This window comes from Chiloscyllium plagiosum, unplaced genomic scaffold, assembly GCF_037043375.1.
Source record: "Chiloscyllium plagiosum isolate Xiang-an unplaced genomic scaffold, Cpla_swu_hap1 HiC_scaffold_21, whole genome shotgun sequence".
Lineage (NCBI taxonomy): Eukaryota > Metazoa > Chordata > Chondrichthyes > Orectolobiformes > Hemiscylliidae > Chiloscyllium > Chiloscyllium plagiosum.
In genome coordinates this window covers 30089345-30105514 of record NW_028270159.1, presented here as the reverse complement: position 1 = coordinate 30105514, position 16170 = coordinate 30089345, and the positions used below count along the sequence as shown (strand labels likewise).

At 43.8% G+C, this 16170-nt stretch overlaps 1 protein-coding gene across 2 annotated transcripts in view; it reads right to left on the bottom strand.

Annotated features, from left to right (window-relative positions):
* LOC122564808 (putative G protein-coupled receptor 82) overlaps window positions 1-16170 on the bottom strand; it is a 90515-nt gene that overhangs the window by 57973 nt on the left and 16372 nt on the right. Inside the window, exon 1 of one of the 2 annotated variants that reach the window (XM_087998479.1) lies at window positions 13245-13263. The exons of the other annotated variant lie outside the window; for it this stretch is intronic. The gene's annotated coding sequence lies outside the window, so the exon portion shown is untranslated. Of the gene's footprint in view, window positions 1-13244; window positions 13264-16170 lie in introns of those variants that run through there. 2 annotated transcript variants of the gene reach the window in all.

The window sequence follows — 16170 nt, the reverse complement described above, 5'->3', positions numbered from 1 at the left end:
TTGGAAAGAGAAGTTGAAATGCAGAAAGGATTAAGGAGGGAATTTCACAGTTTAGGGAATTAGCACTGAAAGACATGTCTAGCGATAGAGGAGCATTTAAAAGGGGTGATGTGCTTGAGACCAGAATGGACAAGTGCAGGGATTATAGAAAGGATTTGCAAGGCTGGAGGAGACTTCGGGGATAGGACAGGCATGGCAAGAAAAGTATCAGAGTTTCCGATGAGCTCACGTTTATGCAGGGTGTGAGGCTGGCCAGGAGAGCATTGAAATCAGAATGTGTATGGCAACAAATGCATGGATCAGGCTTTCAGATGTGGGTGAATCAAAGTAGAATGGTCCAGCAATGTTACAGAGGCCTTAGAACCATATATGTGATGAGAAACTCACCTTGTCATTAAATAATATACTCAGATTGAGAACTGTCTTGGTTCACCAAGTAGTTAGGGAAAGTGAAATAATCAAAGACTCAGTGATGGAATTTGTTGCAGGTACCAAAGGTCATGCCTTTGCTCTTCCCAATGTTTCATTTGAGAAATTTTGCTCATTGCTGTTTAGCAATGTGACAAATCTGTCAGTGGAAAGATCCGGGAGGCGGGGGAATAGATGGTGGTGAGTTAGCCATGCATGTGATCCTCATACTGTATTGTTGGATGATGTTGTAAAGTGCAACAGTGAAGATGGGGAATAGGAAGGGAAATCAAGGATAAATCCTTGGGCATGCCCTGAGGTAACAATGTCAGATTGAGAAGCAGACCCATTGCAGACAATTCTCTGGCTATGATTGGACAGAGGACAGGACAGATATTAGTGTGGCCAGGCCAGCGAAAGGCTGCAGACAGGTTGAGGAGGATGTGGGAAATTAGTTTACCACAGGCCACAGATTCATACAATAATTGGAGGAATTCAAACTGGGAGTTCCAGGAAGATGGATCTAGGAGACCACAACACATTCAAAGTTGAAAAGGAAAGAGAAGTTAGAGAATCCTGAATCAAAGGTCTCTGCATCATAAAGACCACTTTCATCAAATTCTGTAACATGAGGATGAATGTTTTCATATACCAGGAAATCCCATCACTGGGACAGAAAGCAGACGGTGCAGTTTAATGGGCAGCATATTGCAGGCTGTGGCCAATTTAGGGGCTACTGTCAAGGGGGCCACCCAATTAAGAACAGAATCTGCCCCAAGACCTGTCAGCCCAATGAGGGGCTGTCAGCAGTACTCCACTAACTGGTCATTACAGAAGCTGCAGCTCCAGACAGAGGGCACCAAAGAGGGTCCTACCAGAGGGAGAGAACTATGATTGGAGAAGGTGAATTTAGACTGGTCAGCCATGGCATTTGGGGATTGGGTTGGTGGGTGGAAAAAAAGGAGTACCATTGCCATCAAGGGTCCCTCTATGAGCCTTGGAGGGCCCATGAAAAGGGCCTCTCCTCTTCCTTTAGTGGGAAGCCTTTGAGGTTTACCTGGAGTCTCCCTTTGTGGCGGTGGACCCTTCCACCACAGAGCAAGAAGTGATCCTTTTTTGAACACTGAAGTAGTACATTTGTCGTCTCACAGCCTTGCCAGGTTTGGGAAAATTGAGCGCAGTGTCTCATTTGCTGCTGAATTTCTCATCCATGTAGTTTTACACTTGCAGGTAGAACCATTTCTGTACTTGCGAAGCTCTGTTAGATATCAGCTCATCCAAACCCCAGGTGCCTACATTCTACCTCTTATCAGGTCTTTTTCACTGTTCAGTCCTGCTCTCAGTAATCTATATTGGTTTCTGAACACCTTCTGTTTCAAATTTTCAATCTGGTCTTTAAGTCCTTCAAGGCCTCACTTTTATCCATCTATTTAAACAAGAGACTTCAATTCCAAATGATTAAGGGCATGCACAATAAGATTTCAAGTTTTAAGCCTTTTCAATGTGACAAAAATCAACCTTAACTACACGGTCAGCAACAAATCAGTTTGGTCACTTTGTCTGATAATTTTTCTTCGGCTCAGATCCGCTATACTGCAATAGGATTATTCCCAAATGGGAGACTGGAGCAAGCTTTCTCACAGCTTTCAACTTAATTGCTATTTCCTCACAAGATATCACATAACCTTTTATATGGCGTGAGCTTAGTGCCTGGAGTGTCCCTCATGTGCAGATCTTGGTTACAAGTGGATCATTCCATCACTACTGCATGTTAGGAGCTGGCTTCACTAGGATATAGTCTAATATCGAATAAGGGCTCATGAGGCATAATGATAGTGTCCCACTTCTGACAGGGAGGGCTGGGTTCAAGTTTCACATGTTCCAAAATTATACAATAACATCTCCGAAACAGTTGAATAGGAAGTATCAGGCAGTAATTTATCTCCATGCAAAAGTATCTCAGATGACTTCTATGTGCCAACATAAGTAATGTTTATGATGTAACTTGCAGTCCGATTGAGTTATTATCTGGAACTGTAATCAGCAATACCCAAAGACCATATGTAAAAATCCCGAATACAATCGGAAGTGACAATAGTTCAGTTGAATAAATGGAACTGTGGAGCAATGAGGGAGGAGCTGGCCAAAGTTCAATGGTGCAATACCTTAGCAGGGATGACAGTGGAGGAACAATGGCAGATATTTCTGGGTATAATGCAGGAGATGCAGGATCAGTTCATTCCAAAAAGGAAGAAAGATCCTATGAGGAGGCAGGGGTGGCCGTGGCTGACGAGGGATGTTAAGAAACATATAAAGTCAAAAGAGAAAATGTATAACATAGCAAAGATGAGTGGGAAAACGGAGGACTGGGAAGCTTTTAAAGAACAACAGAGGATTACTAAGAAGGAAATACGCAGAGAAAAAATGAGGTATGAAGGTAAACTGGCCAAAAATATAAAGGAGGATAATAAAAGCTTTTTTAGGTATGTGAAAGGGAAAAAAATGGTTAAGACTAAAATTGGGCCCTTGAAGACAGAAACAGGGGAATATATTACGGGGAACAAGAAATGGCAGAAGAGTTGAATTGGTACTTCAGATCTGTGTTGACTGGGGAAGACACAAGCAATCTCCCAGAGGTAACAGTGGCTGAAGGACCTGAACTGAAGGGAATTTATATTTGCCAGGAATTGGTGTTGGAGAGACTGTTAGGTCTGAAGGCTGATAAGTCCCCAGGGCCTGATGGTCTACATCCCAGGGTACTGAAGGAAGTGGCTCTAGAAATCGTGGATGAGTTGGTGATTATTTTCCAGAGTTCGATAAATTCAGGATCAGTTCTTGCGGATTGGAGGGTGGCTAATGTTGTACCACTTTTTAAAAAAGGATCGAGAGAGAAAGCAGGAAATTATAGACCAGTTAGTCTGACCTCAGTGGTGGGAAAGATGCTGGAGTCAATTATAAAGGATGGAATTACGACACATCTGGATAGCAGTAACAGGATAGGTCAGAGTCAGCATGGATTTATGAAGGGGAAATTATGCTTGACTAATCTTCTGGAATTTTTTGAGGATGTAATTCTGAAGATGGACAAGGGAGCTCCAATGTATGTAGTGTACCTGGACTTTCAGAAAGCCTTTGTTAGGAGGTTAGTGAGCAAAATTAGGGTGCATGGTATTGGGGGCAAAGTACTGACTTGGCTTGAAAATTGGTTGGCTGACAGGAAACAAAGAGTAATGATAAACGGCTCCCTTTCGGAATGGCAGGCAGTGACCAGTGGGGTAGCGCAGGGATCAGTGCTGGGACTGCAGCTTTTTACAATATATATTAATGATATTTATAGAAGATGGTATTAATAGTAACATTAGCAAATTTGCTGATGATACAAAGCTGGGTGGCAGGGTGAAATGTGAGGAGGATGTTAGGAGATTACAGGGTGACCTGGACAGGTAAGGTGATTGGACAGATGCATGGCAGATGCAGTTTAATGTGGATAAATGTATGGTTATCCACTTTGGTGGCAAGAACAGGAAGGCAGACTACTACTTAAATGGAGTCAAATTAGGTAAAGAGACAGTACAAAGAGATCTGGGTGTTCTTGTACACCAGTCAATGAAGGTCAGACAGCATCCAGGGAACAGGAGAATCGACGTTTCGGGCATAAGCCCTTCTTCAGGGCTTATGCCTGAAATGTCGATTCTCCTGTTCCCTGGATGCTGTCTGACCTGCTGCGCTGTTCCAGCAACACATTTTCAGCTCTGATCTCCAGCATCTGCAGACTTCACTTTCTCCACCAGTCAATGAAGGCAAGCATGCAGCTACAGTATAGTGAAGAAAGCTAATAGCATGCTGGCCTTCATAACAAGAGGTATTGAGTATAGAAGCAAAGAGGTTCTTCTGCAGCTGTACAGGGCTCTGGTGAGACCGCACCTGGAATATTGTGCGCAGTTCTGATCTCCAAATTTGAGGAAAGACATTCTGGCTATTGAGGGAGTGCAGCGTAGGTTCACGAGGTCAATTCCTGGAATGGCGGGACTATCTTATGTTGAAAGAATGGAGCGACTGGGCTTGTATACCCTTGATTTTAGAAGACTGAGAGGAGATCTGATTGAGACGTATAAGATTATTAAAGGATTGGACACTCTGGAGGCAGGAAACATGTTTCCGCTGATGGGTGAGTCCCAAACCAGAGGATACAGCCTAAAAATAAGGGGTAGGCCATTTAGGACAGAGATGAGGAGAAACTTCTTCACCTAGAGAGTGGTGGGTGTGTAGAATGCTTTGCCCCAGAAGGTAGTGGAGGCCCAGTCTCTGGATTTATTTAAGAAAGAGTTGGATAGAACTCTCAAGGATAGTGGAATCAAGGTTATGGAGATAAGGCAGGAACAGGATACTGATTGAGGATGATCAGCCATGATCATAATGAATGGTGGTGCAGGCTCGAAGGGCAGAATGGCCTACTCCTGCACCAATTGTCTATTGTCTACAACTTGCATAATTGTGAAACAAAACCAAAATACAGAAAAATGCTTGAAGTCTGGAACAAAAAAAATAGACATGTAGAAATGCGCAGGTCGAGCAACATTTGTGCAGGGGAGAAACTATATTAATGTTTCAGATTGGCTGCCTTTGTTAGAACTGGAAGAGGTTCTTAGTTATTCACTTCAAATCATACTAGTCTGCTGACCCTAAGTCAAGTAAGGCCTTTTCAGGACCCTAAAGATTGGAAAGAAGCCATTCAGCCCATTGTGTCTACACCCATCCTCCAAAGAGCATCCCACCCAGATCTAGTTCCCCTCATCCTATCACTGTAACCCCACATTTCCCGTAGCTAACCCACCTAACCTGCACATGTTTGGACTGTAGGTGGCAACTGCAGCAGCTGAAGGAAACCCACACAGACACAGAAAGAACGTGCAAATGTCACACAGTTACCCAAGGCTGGAATTGAACCCACATCCCTGACACTTTGCCTCCCCTTTAGTGCTCATTAATTGACTGCTTAAGTGCCTCAATTAGAGTATGGCAGTCTTGGGCCTTTCTGCTCAGAACCTAATTCCTGTGATTGTGGGAAGGCAGCAGAGTCCTCGCTAATGTCAACCAGTTTGATTAATGTCCCTTTCTATCCCCTTCCCTGCCACTTTTCAGGAGGGGATCATTCTGCCCAAGGAATAAGTAATAGTTTCATTTACTTTTCATGTTTTTCTATCAGTCCCTTCTTTACAAACTCCCCCTCCTCCCACAGAAGAAATAGGGAAGTGTTTAGGATATTTTTGATTCACAGTAGAGTGGAGTTGCTTAGTCAGTTAATGAAATCTGATTCATAAAGACCACTTTCCCCTATTTTAATAGCATTTAGTTTCATTGTTTGCTTGTGTGAATTAATTTGCTGACCACGATCGAAAGATTAGAATGAAGAAGAAAGAACAGCACAGCCCAGGAGCAGGTGCTTGGCTCACCAATACTGCACCAACACATGATGCCTTTCTAAACTAAAAATGTTTTGCCTCTATGTTGTACATAGCCTCAATTCCCCGGCTATTCATATATTTCTCAAGATGTGTTTTAAATGTTGCTACTGTATTGGCCTCCTCTGGTAGGGCATATTAGGCACTTACCACCCTTTGTGTAACAAACTTGCCTCCGACATTTCTTTTAAACGTACACCCTCTTACATTAAACCTATGCCCCCTGGGTGGCACGGTGGCGCAGTGGTTAGCACTACTGCCTCGCAGCATCAGAGACCCGGGTTCAATTCCTGCCTTGGGCAACTGTCTGTGTGGAGTTTGCGTGGAGGTTTCCTTCGGGTGCTCTGGTTTCCTCCCACAATCCAAAGATGTGCAAGCCATGCTAAATTGCCTATAGTGTTAGGTGCATTAGTCAGAGGGGGATGTAGGGTAGGGGAATGGATCTGGGTGGGTTACTCTTCAGAGGATCAGTGTGGACTTGCTTGGCCAAAGGGCCTGTTTTCATGCTGTAGGGAATCTAATCCTGGGAAAAAGACTCTGACTAACCATTCTCTCCATGTCTCTTATAATTTTATAAACTTCTATCAGGCTGCCCATCATCCTTGAGGTTCAAGAGAAAATAAACCAAGTTTGTCCAATCTCTCCTCATGGCTAATATCCTCCAAAACACAGCATCCTGGGGAATTGTTTTTTTACCCTCTCCAAAACCTCCACATCCTTCTTGTAGCATGGTGACCAGAACTGTATGCAATATTTCAAATGTGGCTTACTGAATTTCTCTACAGCTGTAACATGACTTGCCAATCTTTATACTCTATAGCCCAGATGATGAAAGCATGCCATATGCCTTCCTGACCACTTTGTCCATTTGTGTTTTCAGGGGACTACGGACCTGTACCCCTCCAGTCCTCTGTATGTTGATGCTACTAAGAGTTCCTGAAGAAGGGCTCATGCCCGAAACATTGATTCTCCTGCTCCTTGGATGCTGCCTGACCTGCTGCGCTTTTCCAGCAACACATTTTCAGCTCTGATCCCCAGCATCTGCAGTCCTCACTTTCTCCGCTACTAAGAGTTTGGCCATTTACTATATATTTCCCTCCTGCATTAGATCTCCAAAATGCATCACTTTGTATTTGTCTGGATTAAACTCCATCTATCATTTCTCCCTGCAAGATTCTAGCCTATCTATATCTGTTGTAATCATTGGCAATCCTCCTCCAATCTTAATTAGGCAACCTCCATTCTCCTCCAAATCATTTCTATATATGTTCCAAACAGTAGGGGTCCCAGCAATGATGACTGCAGAACACTGCTGGTCACAGACCTCCAGTCAGAAAAAAACCCTTCCACCACTATTCTGTGTCTTCAGTGACTAAGCCAGTTCTGTATCAATCTTAACACTGATGTGTTAATGGATCTCATGTGCTTTCATCTTTTGTATCAGCCTACCATGAGGGACCTTGTTAGAGGCCTTTGCTAATGTCCATATAGACAATACCTACCACCCTGCCCTCAACGATCATGTTTGTCACTTCCTCAAAAAACTCTATCAAGCAGGAATTTAAAAAGGAGGTCGTCAGGAATATCTGGATTACTCCTGGTGTCACGAGCTAGTGAGGGTAGAAATAGGAGGATAGGGCAGATGGATGCATGGCTGAGGAGCTGATGCAGGGGAGAAGGAGTCACGTTTTTGGATCATTGGAGTCTCTTCTGAGGTAGAAGTGACCTGTATGAGAAGGAAGGATTGCACCTGAATTGGGAGGGGACTAATAAACTGCAGGGAAATTTGCTAGAGCTGCTCGGAAGGATTTAAACAAGTAATTTGGGGAGACCCATGGAGATAGTCAGAAAAGAGATCAATGTGAGACTGGTACAATTAGGAAAGGAGCAAGTCAAAGAGTCAGGGCAGACAGGAACAAAGCAAAGAAAGATAAATTAAACAGTAATTGTTTCAACGCAAGTGGCCGAACAAGGAAGGCAGATGAATTCAGGGCATGGTTAGGTACATGGGACTGGGATATCACAGCAATTACAGAAATGTGGCTCAGGGATGGACAGGACTAGCAGCTTAACTGTTCCAGGATACAAATGCTGAAAGAAGGATAGAAAGGAGGGCAAGAGAGGAGAGGGAATGGTGCTTTTGATAAGGGATAACATTACGGCTGTACTTAGGGAGAATATTCCCAGGGAAGTTATTTCGGTGGAACTCAGAAATAAGAAAGGGATGATCACCTTATTGGGATTGTACTATAGATCCCCCCCAATAGTCAGCTGGATAGATCGAGTGAATCCTTAAAGTGTATAAAGGCAGTAGGAGTACTCTTAAGAAGGAAATCAGGAGGGCAAAAAAGGGACATGAGATAGCTTTGGCAAATATGGTTAAGGAGAATCCAAAGGATTTTTACATATACATTAAGGACAGAGAATATCAAATATCAGCAAGGCAGCATTTGTGTAGAGCCGCAGGAGTTGGGAGAGATTAAAAAAATGAGTATTTTTCATCAGTGTTTACTGTGGAGAAAGACATGGAAGATATAGAATGTAGGGAGATAGACAGTGACATCTTGAAAAATGTCCAGATTACAGAGGAGGAGATGCTGAATGTCTTAAAACACATAAAGGTGAATAAACACCTAGGACCTGATCAGGTGTACCCTAGAACTCCATAGGAAGCTAGGGAAGTTATTGCTGGGGCCCTTGCTGAGATATTTGTATCATCGATAGTCACAGATGAGGTGCTGGAGGACTGGAGGTTGGCTAATGTGGTACCACTATTTAAGAAGGGTGGTAAGGAAAAGTCAGGGAACTATAGGCCAGTGAGTCTGACGTCGGTGGTGGGCAGGTTGTTGAAGGGAATCCTGAGGGACAGGATGTACAAGTATTTGGAAGGGCAAGGACTGATTAGGGATAGTCAACATGGCTTTGTGCATGGGAAATCATGTCTCACAAACTTGATTGAGTTTTTTGAAGAAGTAATGAAGAGGATTGATGAGGGCAGAGCAGTGACATGATCTACATGGACTTCACTAAGGCGTTTGACAAGGTTCCTCATGGCAGACTGGTTGGCAAGGTTTGATCACGTGGAATACAGGGAGAACTAGCCATTTGGATACAGACTGGCTCAAAGGTAGAAAATATAGGGTGATGGTGGAGGATTCCTTTTAGACTGGAGACCTGTGACCAATGGTGTACCACAAGGATTGGTACTGGATCCACTGCTTTTTATCATTTATATCAATGATTTGGATGTGAATATAAGAGGTACAGTTAGTAAGTTTGCATTTGACACCAAAATTGGAGGTGTAGTGGACAACGAAGAAGGTTACCTCAGAGCACAATGGGATCTTGATCAGATAGGCCAATGGGCTGAGGAGTGGCAGATGGACTTTAATTTAGATAATTATGAGGTATTGCATTTTGGAAAGGTAAGTCACGGCAGGATTTATACACTTAATGGTAAGGTTCTGGGGAATATTGCTGAACAAACAGGCCTTGGAGTGCAGGTGCATAGTTCCTTGAAAGTGGAGTTACAGGTAGATAGGATAGTGAAGAAGGCAATTGGTATGCTTTCCTTTACTGGTCAGAGCATTAAGTATAGGAGTTGGGCGGGGTGGGGGTGGGTGGGTGTCATGTTGCGGCTGTAAAGAACTTTGGTTAGGCCACTGCTGGAATATTGCGTGTAATTCTGGTCTCTCTCCTGTAGGAAGAATGTTGCAAAACTTGAAAGGGTTCAGAAAAGATTTACAAGGATGTTGCCAGAGTTGGAATGTTTGAGTTATAGGGAGAGGCTGAATAGGCTGGGCTGTTTTCCCTGGAACATCAGAGGCTGAGGGGTGACTTTCTCGAAGTTTAGAAAATCATGAGGGATATGGAAAGGGTGAATAAGCAAGTTCTTTTCCCTGGAGTAGGGAGTACAGAATTAGAGGGCATGGTTGAGAGGGGAAAGATTTAAAAGGAACCTAAGGGGCAACGTTTTCATGCAAATGGTGCTGCATGTGCAGAATGAGCTGCCAGAGGAAGTGGCGGAGGCTGGTACAATTACAGTATTTAAAATGCATCTGGATGGATATATGAATAGGCAGGGTTTAGAGGGATATGAGCCAAGTGCTGGCAAATGTGCTGGCAAATGTGGCAGTTTAGGATATCTGGTCGGCATGAACAAGTTGAACCAATGGGTCTGTTTCCATGCTGTACATCTCCATCCGTCCACGTCTCTAAGTTTGTTTGACATGACCTTCCCCACGCAAAGCCATGCTGCGTATCGCTAATGAGTCCATAATTTTTCCAAATGTGTGTAAATCCTGTCCCTAAGAGTCTTCTTTCATAATTTCCCTGCCATGACATAAGGCTCCTCAGCCTATAATTTCCCAGATTATCCTTGTTGCCCTTCTTAAACAAAGGAATAATGTTGCCTATTCTCCAGTCCTTTGGGACCATTCCTGTGATTAAAGAAGATCACAAAGATTTCACACAAAAGTCCAGCATTTTCTCCCCTCCCTCAGCATTCTGGGATAGATCCCATCAGGTGCTGGGGACCTGTCTACCTTAACACTTTTCAAAACACCCAATGTTTCCTCCTTTTATACCATTCCTGAAGAAGGGCTAATGCCCGAAACGTCGATTCTCCTGTTCCCTAGATGCTGCCTGACCTGCTGCACTTTTCCAGCAACACATTTCCATCTCTGATCTCCAGCATCTGCAGACCTCACTTTCCCCTCCTTTTATACCTTGGCATGCCCTGCAATATCAATATACCCCTCCCTCGACACATCATCCACCATGAACTTCTCTGTTGTGAATACCAAGGCAAAGTGTCTATTAAGGACCTCACTCATTTCCTCCAGCTCCACATATAAATTCCTTCCTTTGTCCTTGAGTGGGCCTACCCTTTTTCTCGCTACCCTATTGCTCCTTATATATGTATAAAACACCTTGAGATCTTCCTTAATCCTGTTTGCCAGACATTTCATGGCCCCATTTTTAGCTGTCCTATTTCCTTGTCTGAGTTCTTACCCATCTTTGTATTGTTCGAGTGCTCTGTCTGTCTTCAGTTTTTGAAATCGTACATAAGCCTCATTTTTCTTTTTGATTAAGCTTTCAATTATTTTGCAATATCTTTGCAATTAAACAATGGAAAATTGAAATCTGGTTGTACATGTTGAAAGGGAAAGTGGATGCTAGAGATCAGAGTTGAAAAGTGTAGTGCTGGAAAAGCACAGCAGGTCAGACAGCATCCGAGGAGCAGGAGAATCGACGTTTTAAGCATAAGCCCTTCATCATGTTGAAAGGACAGCAGTGCTATAAGTGAAACCCAGCTTGAGTTTTCACTCCAGTCTGTTTAGCTCATGACACTTTGATTTGCATGAGTTCATGAAGATGATGTCAAGTTGTTTTTCCTAAGGAGACTGAAATGATCAAACATGGTTCTGAAATGGCGTAATGCAAATTTATTTCAATTTTCAGCAAGGGTCTGAGCCCTATTTTAGCAATGCATTTGCATCAGCTGTAATACTCTAAATTGCAGCTAAACAAAGCGTTTCAGTGGGTGATATGGTGGGCAAGAACACTATTCAATCAGCTCTGAAACCAAATTTTCATGCAGTGCAAATTGACAGCCTGGAAGGCCCCATTCCCTGCTTCCACACAGAACCTTATAGTTTAAATGAATATCTGTTCATCTATGGAAGTACAGCACAAAAATGCCATGACGTCAATGAGCCAACAAACATTGCAGTCGTTCGAAATAGAAAAATTGCAGTGCAGCAATGATTGTTTTCTCTGAGGTTTGGATTCAGGCACATTTGTGGGCAAAGAAGAGGAAGCATTACTTTACATCTGACTGGAACAATGCCGGATTTCAAAATCTCTGAAATATGACTGCTGAAGGTACAATATCTATTTTCAAGAGGGGTGGGGAGATTTGGTTGGAAATATAGTTGATGTTTCAAATTTGAATTTGCAGCACAATTTGGAATAGTCATACTCTATGGTGCATATACTATTTGAAAACGTTGGGAGAGCCACACAGGAGAGCTTTTTCGATTCCCATTTTCAGCCAGACCACAAGAGGCCTGATGAGGCCACCCAGGAGATTACAGCCAGTGCCCATTCACCTCAGAGTGTTTGCAGACAGCCACCACATTACAACAGCTGTAACAGGCTACCTGAAACGTGTGCTAAAAGACAACACTGGGAGCAAGCAACCAAGTGTCACTGAGGAATCGGAAACAATGAAGAGAGGACACAGTCAATGGCCTTACTCCTTGTCTGCAATGTAACAGGAAGTGACCCCATCAGTAGAGATGTTGCCCAGCTTGTAATGCTGGGCCTATGTATGTCATAAGAGAGGCCATTTCAGCACAGTCTACTGGACCAGCAGAAAATTCCCAGCAGCACAACAAAGAGTCAAATATAAACCACAAGTTGAAGTTACAAGAGACCAAAGTGTGTTGTTCTTGGGAGAAATTATACACCTTCAAAGGTAGTATGCTAGATCTACAGACACCCTTTAAGGAAAGAGTACATGGGAATGAAGATATCCCTGATGTTAATGAGTTGGTTCAGGAGGAGGTCCTGCAGCTCAAAATTCTCATTGAAGACCAGGTTGATAAAGAGGTGCATTTCTTTCATAACTTCACAAAAGACAGCAATCCCATTCACTGGCAACAACAATCCGACACAAGAACTCTTTTACCCAAAGAAGCACAAAAACTCAAACTACTTCCAATTGCCATGATGTTTGTTACACTGTCCATTTCTGTTTTCAGCAACAGGAGGGGTGGGAGCTTGGACCGGGGGCCTGCTGGGAAAGGTGAGTCACTAATTAAAGTCTTTACGTCTGACATCGGCGAGCAGAGGTTTCTGGGAAAGGAGAGTATCTTTTTTTTCCCTCAACTATATAACTGAGTGCTTTCTCAACCTGAGGCCCTATCCTTGTAGGGCCTCTCACCCATCCACCTCTTCTAACCTTAAACACCAGGGACACATCAGGTAAGCTTCTCTTCTTTTTTACTTTCTGAAGAAGGGACTAGCAGGGATGGCAGTGCAGAGACAGGAATGTTCCTCCTGCATGATGTTTGAGGTGAGGGACGCCATTAGTGTCCCATTCAAGTACATCTGCAGAAAGTGCACCCAACTCTCTCTCCTCCAAGACAGCATTAGGGAAGTGGAGCGGGAACTGGAAGAACTTTGGATCATTTGGGAGGCAGAGTCTGTGCTAGATAAGAGTTATAGGGAAGCAATTACTCCTAGGCATGAAGAAAGCTGGGCAACTGTTTGAAGGGGAAAGAAACAGTCAGTGAAGGGAATCCTCTATAATCGTTCCCCTGAAAAACAAGCATACTGTTTTGGATACTATTGGGGGGGATGACTTACCAGGGGGCTGGCAGTGGGGTGCAGGTCTCTGGCACAGAGTCTGTCCTGTTGCACAGAAGGGAAGGGGAGAAAGGAGGAGAGTATTAGCCGTCGGGGACTCGGTTGTTAGAGGGTCAGATAGAAGGTTTGTTGGAATGAAAAAGACTCACGGTTGGTATGTTGCCTCCCATGTGCCAGGGTCCATGATGTCTCGGATCGTGTCTTTGGGATCCTGAAGGGAGAGGGTGATCAGCCTCAAGTTGTGGTTCACATAGGTACCAATTACATAGGTCGAAAGAGGGATAGGGATGTAAGGCAGGATTTCAGGGTGCTAGGGTGGAAGCTGAGAGCTGGAACAACAGAGTTGTTATCTCTGATTTGTTACTCATGCCACGTGATAGCGAGGCGAGGAACAGGGAGGGATATCAGCTGAACATGTGACTGCAGGAATGGTGCAGGAGGGAGAGTTTCAGGTATATGGATAATTGGGGCTAATTCTGGGGAAGGTGGGACGTCTTCAAACAGAACGGTCTTCACTTGAACCAGGTGTACTAATATCCTGGGTGGGAACTTTGTTAGTGCTATTCAGGTAGGTTTAAACTAGCTCGGCAGGGGGATGGGAACCTATGGTGTAGTTCCAGTGCACAGGAGGATGAGAGTAGGGATGACAGGGACAGGATTTCACAGTCATAGCAGTGTGCTGGCAGACAACAAGCTGGTTTGAAGTGTGTCTACTTTAATGCCAGGAGTATCCGGAATAAGGTAGGTGAGCTTGCAGCATGGACAGGTACCTGGGACTTCGATGTTGTGGCCATTTCGAAGACACGGATAGAACAGGGTCAGAAATGGATGTTGTAGGTTTCAGGGTTTAGATCTTTCATTAAGATCAGGGAAGGTGGTAAAAGAGGGGGAGGTAGGGTTTTGTTAGTCAAGGACAAAATAACGGTGGCTAAAAGAACTTTTGAAGAGGACTTGTCTACAGAGGTGGGATGGGCTGAGGTTAGAAACAGGAGGGGAGAGGTCACACTGCTGGGAATTTTTTTATAGGCCTTCACAAAGTTCCAGGGATGTGGAGGAGAGGATTGGCAGAACAATTCTAGGTAGGACTGAAAGGAAATGACCACCCTTTTCCTTTCAGTCCTACCAAGAATTGTTCTGCCAATCCTCTCCTCCACATCCCTGGAACTTTGCGAAGGCCTATAAAAAAACTCCCAGCAGTGTGACCTCTCCCCTCCCGTTTCTAACTTCAGCCCATACCCCCTCCATACACAAGTCCTCTTCAAAAGTTCTTTTAGCCACCGTTATATTGTCCTTGACTAACAAAGCCCTACCTCCCCCTCTTTTAACTTCCCCAACATTGACTGGAAATGTTATAACTCTAGTACATCCGATGGATCAGTTTTTGTCCAATGTGTGCAGGAGGTTTTCCTGATACAGTATGTTGAAGGGCTGACAAGAGGGGAGGCCACACTGTATCTGGTACTTGGTAATGAACCAGGCCAGATGTTTGATTTAGTGGTAGGTGAGCACTTTGGAGAAAGTGACCATAATTTGGTTAGGTCTAGTTTAGCAATGGAAAGGGATAGGTACATGTCACAAGACAAGAGTTATAGATAGGGGAAGGGCAATTATAATGCAATTAGGCAAGACTTAGGAGACATAGAATGGGTTAGCAAAATGCAGGGGATGGGGACAATCAAAATGTGGAGCTGGTTTAAGGAACAGATATTGCGTGTCCTTGATAGATATCTCCCTGTCAGTCAGGGAGGAAGTGATAAGGTAAGGGAACCGTGGTTTACCAAAGAAATTGTATCTCTTGTAAAGCGGAAGAGGGAGGCTTAAGTGATGTTGAGATGAGATGGTTCAGATGAGGTGGTGGAAAGTTATAGATTAGCTAGGAAGGATTTAAAGAGAGAGTTAAGAAGAGCGGGGGTGGGGGGGTATTTGAGCAGTCTTTAGCAGGTAGAATAAAGGAGAACCCTATAGCTTTCTATAGGTATGTGAGGAAAAAAAAGATGACTCGGGTAGGAATAGGGCCTGCCAAAGACAGAAGTAGGAAGTTGTGTGTGGACCCCTGTGGAAAGGTGCTAAACAAATATTTCTCATCTGTTTTCACTCAGGAAAATGAGAGTATTGTAGGAGAGAAGAATGAGATACGGGCTATTAGACTAGAAAGGATTGAGGTTAGTAAAGAGGAGGTATTATCAATTCTAGAAGGTAATAAAGTAGATAAGTCCCCTGGGCCTCATGGGATTTATCCAAGGATTTTCTGGGAAGCTAGGGAGAAGATAGCAGAGCCTTTGGCCTTGATCTTTGAGTCGTCATTGTCTGCAGGTTTCGTACCAGAGGTCTGGAGGATTGCAAATGTTGTGCCTTTGTTCAAGAAGAGCAGCAGAGATGACTCAGGTAATTATAGACCAGTGAGCCTTACGTCTGTTGTAGGAAAAGTTTTGGAAAAGATTTTAAGAAATAGGATTTATAATCATCTAACAAGCAACAATTTGTTCGGAGATAGTCAACAAGGCTTTGTCAAGGGCAGGTCATGTCTCATAAACCTCATTGTGTTTTTGAAAAGGTGACCAAACATGTGGATGAGGTTTAGGGCAGTTGATGTGGTGTATATGGACTTCTAAAGCCTTTGATAAGGTTCCACATGGTAGGCTTTTGGAGAAAATGCAGAGGCATGGGATCGAGGGTGATTTAGCAGTTTGGTTTGGAAACTAGCTTTCTGTAAGAAGGCAGTGAGTGGTGGTTGATGGAAAATATTCAGTCTGGAGTCCGGTTACTCGTGGCATGCCACAAGGATTTGTTTTGGGACCACTGCTGTTTGTCATTTTTATAAATGACTTAGACGCAGGCATAGGCAGATGGGTTAGTAAGTTTACAGATGACACTAAGGTCGGTGGAGTAGTGGACAGTGTGAAGAATGTTGCAGGTTGCAGGGGAG